This window comes from Rhagoletis zephyria, unplaced genomic scaffold (genome assembly GCF_001687245.7).
Source record: "Rhagoletis zephyria isolate East Lansing unplaced genomic scaffold, Rhagoletis_zephyria_1.1 Rzeph_scaffold_01422, whole genome shotgun sequence".
NCBI lineage: Eukaryota > Metazoa > Arthropoda > Insecta > Diptera > Tephritidae > Rhagoletis > Rhagoletis zephyria.
The window spans coordinates 7,523-17,222 of record NW_016158506.1 but is presented as its reverse complement, the minus strand read 5'-3'; the positions used below and the strand labels follow the sequence as shown (position 1 = coordinate 17,222).

The window sequence follows — 9,700 nt, the reverse complement described above, 5'->3', positions numbered from 1 at the left end:
TAGAACGCTAGTATTTACGAAATGTTACAACTCTAAAATGAACGAAACCATTTGCTCTATTTGCGGAAATATTTCTTTACCATGGTAATTATTAGTGGAAAATAAACAAAAGGTAGGTAGAAGGCTGCTGAAATACTGCATAATACATACATACATACTTCAGGCTAAAAAGACTCACAAGTAAATTTTTTTCGTCTTTGCACGGTCGTAGTTATTACTTGATTATTGCTGCCGAATATATGCACTTAAATAAGTACATGCATATAGATATATACATATGAGCATGGATATGAAATGCAGACCTTCGTTTTATTGAGTTTTCTTCTAAGTAATAAGTACATTACCTTATAACTTATGAACTGCGGAACGGAATCGCACGAAACTTTGCACACTCATTTGCTCTTACCCCGGGAAGGTTATAGAAATAGAGAAAAATGGGCAGTAATGGAAAAGAGGGCGTGGCACCTCCTATACTAACTAAAATTTTCATGTTGTATATCTCTCGAAATATTTGTGGTAGAGCATTGGAACTTGCTGTCGAGATAAATAAAATTAATTCCATACTCATGGGAACAAATTGGCGGTATTGGAAAAGGGGGTGTGGCACCTCCCATAGGCGTGAATTATTTAATCAGTTCTAACTTCGGAGCCGCAAGTCACATGAACAAGAAAATTGGTATGCAAACATATCTATGGTAGATGCTTATCTTAAGGTATGTATATATAAATGAGTTTGTAAAAAGAGGGGTGGCAGATAACATAGGCGTGGAATTTTTAGTCAGTCAAAACTTCGGAACCATAAGTCACATAAACATGACATTTGGTATGTCTATGGTAGGTGTTTATAGTAAGGTATATATAAATAAGTTTGTAAAAGGGGGCTTAGCACTTAACATAGGTTGGGAATTTTTTATCAGCCATAATTTCGGAACCAAAAGTCACATGACCCCTTTAATTCCTTCTGGCGTGGGGTGCAACCCGCGGGTAAAAGCTAGTATCCTTATAATGGCGAATCAAAACATTTAAAAATAAATAAAAAATTTATATTCATATATTCTCAGTCTTCACCAGACGCGCACTTGTCTCATTAGTCAACATTATCCCCACTAAGTTCCATTTATTAGATATAATAAATAAACGCAATCATTATAATAAAATACCATGCAGATACTCAATTATACTGAAAAGTGTACGCTTGGAATATAATTTAACTACACGTATGTATGTATGTAATTTACATATATGTACATACATATATATTACCACCATAATTCATAAGGGCTATTCGCGATTCGCTGCATAAGAGCTGACAAATTTATGCAATTGCAGAAGTATGCCATGGATTGTGAGCGACCTTTATTAAACTGTCAGGGTAAACCTTTTTTAATCAGCTGATAGAAATATCAACCACAGTTGCAATGCATAGCATTTTTATGCTATGGATTTTTGGTATTGCAAATTTGTCAAGCAAATAATTTGCAATACAAATTTGCAATGCAATGATGCTAGGCCATTTGCACCGGATCGCGAATAGCCCTATATATTTGTGCATATTCCCACATTCGTTCCAACCGAAAAGCATTTGCTTGCATTACTTACATATACATATATACATATGTATGTATGCTGTATGCATAACAAAATGCATAACCAAACAAACGCGAAAAATATCTCCCATACAACGTCGCTGAAAATTTTTTCGCGATAAGTTTATCGCTATAAGCCACAGTATACCAGTAGAAAAGGTTTTTGTTTTTGTAGCTGTTTCGTGGTGAAAATCCTTTATGGGGGCCAAATTTCCCCACAAGAAATTGAGCGCATGGTTGCTTTTGCGTGCCAAAAGAACAAATATTAGAAAGCATTGAAAAAAAGTCTGAGATAATACAATTATATTCTACTAAAAATAAACACGATAGTGTGTGCTAATTAAATAATGTGATAATCATGTTTAAAAACTCTTTTCAACTCTTATTTTTCAGAAAATAATATTGCGGATCAGATTGCTCTGAACGCTTGTGTTGTTTACCAAGAAAATGGAGCCCTGTTGGTTTTTATTTCTGTATCGCATCGCGGTGAGTTTCTATTTCTTGGTAATTTGGTTTGTGAAATGGTAAGCAAATTATTGAAATTTATTTATTTGATGTGTTTAACATTTGATTAATGCAATTTCCTGTATTTTCAGACTATTAATTACAAGCACAGCATCATCAACGGTGGCTGCAAGAACTACTGCAATCCCTGCTGTTTTTCCTCTCGGTAAATGCGTTCTGGTCGTGACCAAGGGTGGTCTCCCAAATCGGCCGGAAATAAGGTTAGTCATTTTCAATTTTATATCTTTGTTCGTCGACATTATATAACATGTCATCATTGCAGGCTCTTGTTGCAGAACAAAACGTCGCAACCACTGCTGTGGTAAATATGTTCCAGCAGTACTGCCCACTGCCGTCGGTGTAATGATTTCGATAGCTGAACAAGCGCCATCTCCTGGGCATTCCCACATGCCGACACCAGCTATTTAATCACGTGTGAATGCAACTGCGGCTAAATTTGGTTATTAACAGTGCAATAGTGCCATGTCATTGGCAAAAACACTAAGGGCTGCTGGCACATAGAGGTTGTAAAGTTTTTGGAATCGATGAACTTACTCGAAGAAGACGATGGCCGAAAACATATGATGAAACATCTTCTGGCGTGCCTTTGACAATCGTTAAGTCAGACGGAGGCTTCACATACGATATTTTACACATGGCTGGAATTCGTTAGCGGGCAGAGCACACATTTACAAAATATTTATCGTTCTGCAGAACGTGCATGCATATTCGATTCCGATTTTATGGGTCGATTACGGAGTACAACCGAACTTCAGTTGGTTGGCCAGTGGCTGAAATGGTATTACCGATGGCAACTAGCAACTGAAAGTTGGCAACTGAGTTGCTATATTGGCAACTGCATTTTTGTGCCTGCCGGGAAAGTATCTCACTTTATTTATTTTTTCAACTTTTTTTTTAATTTGTATCACCTTGAACTTTATGAAACTTAAATATTGCTATTCATAATAAAAAACATTTTCATTCATCGGCAACCCAACTGAGATTCCGTTCCCATCCATAATCGATCCATAAGTCATAATCGCACGAACTAATCAAGGCTATCATAGAATCCATCGTAGTCCGATTTTTCGTGAAATCTACGAAAATGCTATTAAACTCGAGTAACTACGAACGCAGCGCTTGCTGTGAATACACACGTTCATAGCAGTTCAGATTCAGTGATCGCTTTTTCGTAGATTTTATGAAAAATCGGACTACGATGGATTCCGCTACCAATATGTTTTCTCCTTTGACAAAATGTTGGAGAATCGCGGCAGCACAGCCCTATACCTACTCTATGCTCTAACGCGCATATGCTAAATTTCTCGCACCTAGCTAAAGTGCTTGACAAAGGCAGAAGGCATATCTTCAACATTATAACCTAAAGTAAAAAAGTTTAAGGCATGCAATAACAGAATACAACAGAACTAAAAAATGTTCTTAAAACTATTAAACATAAAAAATTGCATGAATAAAATTCATTATTTAAAATAAAATGTCGCAATTCTTTTTTATATGTACATACATATTTACAAAATGAATCTTAAAGCACCCACAGTAAGTCCTAAACATATACATAAATGACCAATAAGAAAATGAGTAAATAACAGTAATGTGAACAAGTATGTCGAGAAATCTCTAAATAGTAGCGAAACTATCTCAATAATAACAAGTAATTTTAAGCAAAAAATACAACCGACTTCAATGCACATTCGGGTCGTTCTGGTTACGTTGATCCGACTGTCTTCCCTTTTTTTAAAATCGTTAAAAAAATGAATACGTATTCTACAGAAATAAATTAAGATACATATTAAAGGATTTTAAGTAAAAATAAATAAAGGAAAACTTGTTCGTGATATCTCGACCAAGGTGTATTCATGATACAAAAATCTAAAATTAAAACCGCTGAGAGGCAGCCTGAACATTTTTGAAGTTTGCTAACATTACGAATATGTTTTCAAATTTCCAATCTCACAAATACATTCTCATTTTCAGTCACAAATAAATGAAAATTTCAATATTTTCATCTATTTGTTCTTTGTTTTACTTTTATTTGGCATTTCAGTTGCTCCTAAAATTTTAATTTTATAAAATGACAAACTTCAAAAAATAAATGATGGCCGACGAATTGAGCAAGCGGTTTTACTTTTAAATATTTGTATCATGGGTGTATTAAACAAGGTGTTATTGACTACTCAGTGCGGCTCTCTTTGTAGGTGTTCTCTCTCTTTGTTCGTTGTTCACCCATGGTTGCGGAGTCGAAGGATATTTTCACCGGAGCTTCGTCATCCATGTGTACAACATGTCCAAGCTAGCGAATCGCTGTATTTTTATGTGCTTAATTATGTCAATGTCGTTAAAAAGCTCATACAGCTCGCCATTCCATCTTCTCCGATACCCGTCATCCCCAAGCCCCCAAAGCCTTTTCATCTTTGCTCGACATCGTCCAAGTTTCTGCGCCATATAAAAGGACGGGGATGATGAGAGATTGTAGAGCGTGATTTTCGTTCGTCGAGAGAGGGCTCTGCTTTTCAATTGCCTACCGAGCCCAAAGTAGCACCTGTTGGAAAGAGTTATTCTTCGCTTTATCTCCAGGCTGACGTTGTTTGTGGTGTTTATGCGGGATCCAAGGTAGACAGAGTTCTTCACTACTTCAAAGCTATATCTGCCAACAGTGACATGTGTCCCGAAATGCGTGGACTCTTTATATGTTGCCAGGAGGTCCTTTGTCTTGCCCTCGTTCACCGCTAGGCCAACCTCTTTAGCTTCTTTTTCTAAACTGGAAATGCTGCTGTTACGTCCCTTTATTTCAGACCTACGATATCGATATCATCTGCATACGCCAGCAGCATCGTTCTTTTGCCATATATGGTGCCGGTGCAATTCAGATTGGCAGCTTGGCAGCCATACATACGGTGGTAAAAAAATTGTAGCCGAAACACTTTTTGCCAAGTTCTAACGTATTATTTTTGTTGTTACTGAACTTTTGTTATTTTTTTATAAAAATATAGTTCTTTCTTTAACAAAACCCGTGTAAATCCAAGTTTCCAAATTTGTGCCATATTAAAAAAAAATTCAACAAACTTTCGTACAAATTTCCAACTTTTTAAAATTTCTAAAAAATCAATCAAAATTTTTAGCTATTGGAAACTTGTACCTTATTCTACTAGAATTCAATGGGATACAAAACTGCATACTCAGAAATTAATTAAAACCTTCGGATTTTTTTTTTGTAGTCAAAAGATTGGTACATTACAGCGATATTCTATTGAAAAATTTCAACAAATTAGTTTTCGTGATTGGGATAAAGAAAAATACTTTGGGTGTTAAACTTGTATTTATACGAATGTTTTTAAAGAATGAAATATAAAAAAACTAACCAAAATTAAATAACAGCAAAATAATATTTTTCAACTTGTGAAAATTTGGTGCGGCTATAATTTGTTCGACAAATAAACTAAAAAAAAATTACTGTACATAAGTTTACTATGATTACTCGGCCGTGCTATTATAGTAGCNAAAGAGTTATTCTTCGCTTTATCTCCAGGCTGACGTTGTTTGTGGTGTTTATGCGGGATCCAAGGTAGACAGAGTTCTTCACTACTTCAAAGCTATATCTGCCAACAGTGACATGTGTCCCGAAATGCGTGGACTCTTTATATGTTGCCAGGAGGTCCTTTGTCTTGCCCTCGTTCACCGCTAGGCCAACCTCTTTAGCTTCTTTTTCTAAACTGGAAATGCTGCTGTTACGTCCCTTTATTTCAGACCTACGATATCGATATCATCTGCATACGCCAGCAGCATCGTTCTTTTGCCATATATGGTGCCGGTGCAATTCAGATTGGCAGCTTGGCAGCCATACATACGGTGGTAAAAAAATTGTAGCCGAAACACTTTTTGCCAAGTTCTAACGTATTATTTTTGTTGTTACTGAACTTTTGTTATTTTTTTATAAAAATATAGTTCTTTCTTTAACAAAACCCGTGTAAATCCAAGTTTCCAAATTTGTGCCATATTAAAAAAAAATTCAACAAACTTTCGTACAAATTTCCAACTTTTTAAAATTTCTAAAAAATCAATCAAAATTTTTAGCTATTGGAAACTTGTACCTTATTCTACTAGAATTCAATGGGATACAAAACTGCATACTCAGAAATTAATTAAAACCTTCGGATTTTTTTTTTGTAGTCAAAAGATTGGTACATTACAGCGATATTCTATTGAAAAATTTCAACAAATTAGTTTTCGTGATTGGGATAAAGAAAAATACTTTGGGTGTTAAACTTGTATTTATACGAATGTTTTTAAAGAATGAAATATAAAATAACTAACCAAAATTAAATAACAGCAAAATAATATTTTTCAACTTGTGAAAATTTGGTGCGGCTATAATTTGTTCGACAAATAAACTAAAAAAAAATTACTGTACATAAGTTTACTATGATTACTCGGCCGTGCTATTATAGTAGCACAATGCCACTAAGTGCATTTTAAAATTTTCAGGCAATAGCCTCATGTCATTATCGATGATATTTTTTGTTGTTTGTGTGAAATATTTTATTTGTATCAGTATTTTTCATTTAATCAAAATATGTTGAAATAAAAGTGAAACAAAAAAAAAAAAATTGCCAGAACCCTTCCCGAAAAAATCCTGGCTACGGGCCGGTTGAAATATAAATGTATAATATGGTGGAAAGCTAGAAATTATTTAGTCTTAATATGCATAATTCGCTCCGTTTTCCAAAATTCGCTCCGAGTGCTTTCACTATTGATCACATGAGATAAATAATTGTTTCTCAAGCATCCAGTACTATAGTTTGATCGGAATTTATATATTCTTAAGTAATTGATCACATTTTATTAAAATATAAACCTTTAATAGGGTAAAAATTGTGAAATTATTTAGCTTTAACATGTATGTATAGTCGGCCAGAGACAATTGCAGAAAACTGCAACTACTCGTGAAAACTTACAATGAAAGCAATCTGCAGTTTTTAATTATCATTAAAATTAGATCCATATATAAAACATTTTACATCATTTATTTGAAGTAAATCGGAATATATTTTTACATATAAGATAGTTTCCATTTAACTCATAAAGTACATATTTCACTACAAATATTTTTAAGATCATTTCGAATTGCAAAAATAGCGCTAATTAGTTGTATTGAAGTATAAAATATTTTATTACGTTCATACGCGCATAACAATATTTCTCTCGCCTTTTGTCCGATGTTACAATTTTTCACCACATTATTTTGCTGCTCAGCACCCTGAATGCGGCAAAACAGTTGCTCGCAACCCTCAAGTCATTTATGGGGACCAAGTTAACAGCCACAACAACAAAAACGTTTTCTGGTATACTGTGCTATAAGCTGTTGTGAGTGATCGCATCGTTTTTCTCATTTATGAGAGGCCGACATGGGCAATGTTCGGACTTCTCATATTCGAGAGGAAATTTCTTTGCTTTTTTCGATTGCGAATGAAAAGCCATGGACATTTTTTTGTCGATCGCAATCCCAATGTGAGAGATGATCAATTTGCTTGCATTTTTCACTCGCAATAAAAGAATGCAAAAATAATTGTATATTCTTGACCGCGAACGTGAGAGAATGTGAGTGAGAATTTCCGAACCCTGGTATAAAGTAGCGAAAAAATTTTGACGCTCCGACGCCGAGGACATTAGTGCACCTGATTTTAGAGTAAGTCACCGAGTCCCACAGTTCCCAGTATATAATGAGATAGAAAAAAATCCTATTAACATTTCTCTACCATGTATGAATACTAACGATTAGGCGTAGTTTGGTTAAGCCCAAAAATTGTCTCTTCTTTAAGTTTAAAACAAATTTTACCAGCATTGTTTTCAAGATGCCGGTAAATTTACAACCCTCCGCGTCCCGAAAATCAAGTTTTATGTTCCCTACGACCTAATTTACATATTCACGTTCTTGCAGGTTCCGATGTGTTTAATGATGATGATGATATTTAAAAATTTGTTCGCGGTAAAGTAAGCCATAACGAGAATTGGGAATTGAAAAGCCGAGGGCACCGGGGTTTTAAATTTCAATTCTCATGTGTTAAAATGTGTCAAAGGTAATTTTCTACATTTCAAATTCAAATGCTGTGCTAATATTTAAATTAATATTAGTGGTATTCATCTAAACCGATAGCTTTACCGGCAGTTGGGTTGCCGGTGGGCAATGCCACTGAAATGAATATGTATATTATGACTAGCAACTATAGTTGAGTTCTATGAAGTTGAGGGTATACAATTTTGAAGAACCAGCAACTAAGACTTGAGTGTAAATAAGCTGAAGAAACAGTTGAATAAAATTATAGTTTTAAAAACTATAACCTCCCTATTATAATTGCCATCGTACTGTCATCAGGTATGTAACTTGAGAATAGAAATCGCTGCATTTTTAGGCGCATCAATATTACATAGTTACATCCCGAGCTAATAAAAGGAAGGTAAATAAAAAAATTTCAATTCAACGATTTCAAGCGTTTTGCTTCTATGTGGCAAGTACAATAACCACACCGAGTTTGGTACAAATTGGTAGAACGATTACCGAGATATATATATATGATCATAAGTGGGCGGTGCCACGCCCATTTTCCAAAATTTTATTATAAGCGTATTTCTTGGTAAAGAATTGTTGCAAGCATCAATTTTGAATACACTAGCTTCAATATTTACCAATTTATCGAAGATTTCGTTTTTCTCTAAATTCCCGTTATATGGGATGTGGGCGTGGTTACTGTCCGATTTTAAAAATTTTAGGCCATTTCGTAGGTTGTATCAAGGCCAACAATTGTGCCAAGTTTGGAAGAAATCGGTGCATCGGTTGCGAAGATATACACATGTAACTATAAGTGGGCGTGGCTACACCCATTTTTCAAAAATTTATAATATTCTTATTTTTCTTCTCAAAATAATTGTAAATATCAATTTTGAGTGAATAATCTTGAGTAGTTACTAAAATATCGCAGTTTTCGTATTTCTGAAAATTACCGTTATATGGGAGGTAAGCGTGGTTACCACGATTGAGAGAATACAAAGGTTGCGCCGATCTCGGACCGCTATTCCTCTCTTAACGAATTTGACAGAATCGTGGTTTGCATGACGTCACACTTGTGCAACTTGTTTACGTTTTCCTTGCAACATTTTTTCTTCTTCTTCCATTCTTGCTCACGTTTTGGCATTTCTCTCTCGCAATTGCACCAGTGTGACGTCACACAAAAGTTATTCTCAAAAATCCTCTCTGATCGGNCGTGGTTACTATCCGATTTTGCACATTTTCAATACCATCCGTCCTACGCCCGAAAGAAGTACACGTACCAAGTTTCGTTAAGATATCTCAATTTTTACTCGAGTTATCGTGTGCACAGACGGACGGACGGACAGACAGTCACCGCTTAATCGATTTCTCTTTTCATCCTGATCATTTATGTATACATTTGTCTATATCTATCTCGATTCGTTTTGCCTGTTACAAACAACCGTTATGTGAACAAAGTTATAATACCCTTGTGCGCAATTGCGCTCGGGTATAAAAACTAAAACCTCCCTATTATAGTTCGTACTGTCATCAGGTATGTAACTTG

The 9,700-nt window shown here is 35.0% G+C and overlaps 1 long non-coding RNA gene across 1 annotated transcript; it reads left to right on the top strand.

The window, feature by feature from the left end:
- Positions 1-1,984: 1,984 nt before the first annotated feature.
- LOC108363968 (uncharacterized) lies at positions 1,985-2,998 on the top strand. The gene is made up of 3 exons (XR_001847680.1): positions 1,985-2,110; positions 2,183-2,311; positions 2,374-2,998. It is a non-coding gene; the product is annotated as an uncharacterized LOC108363968 (long non-coding RNA).
- The last annotated feature ends 6,702 nt before the right edge of the window (positions 2,999-9,700 follow it).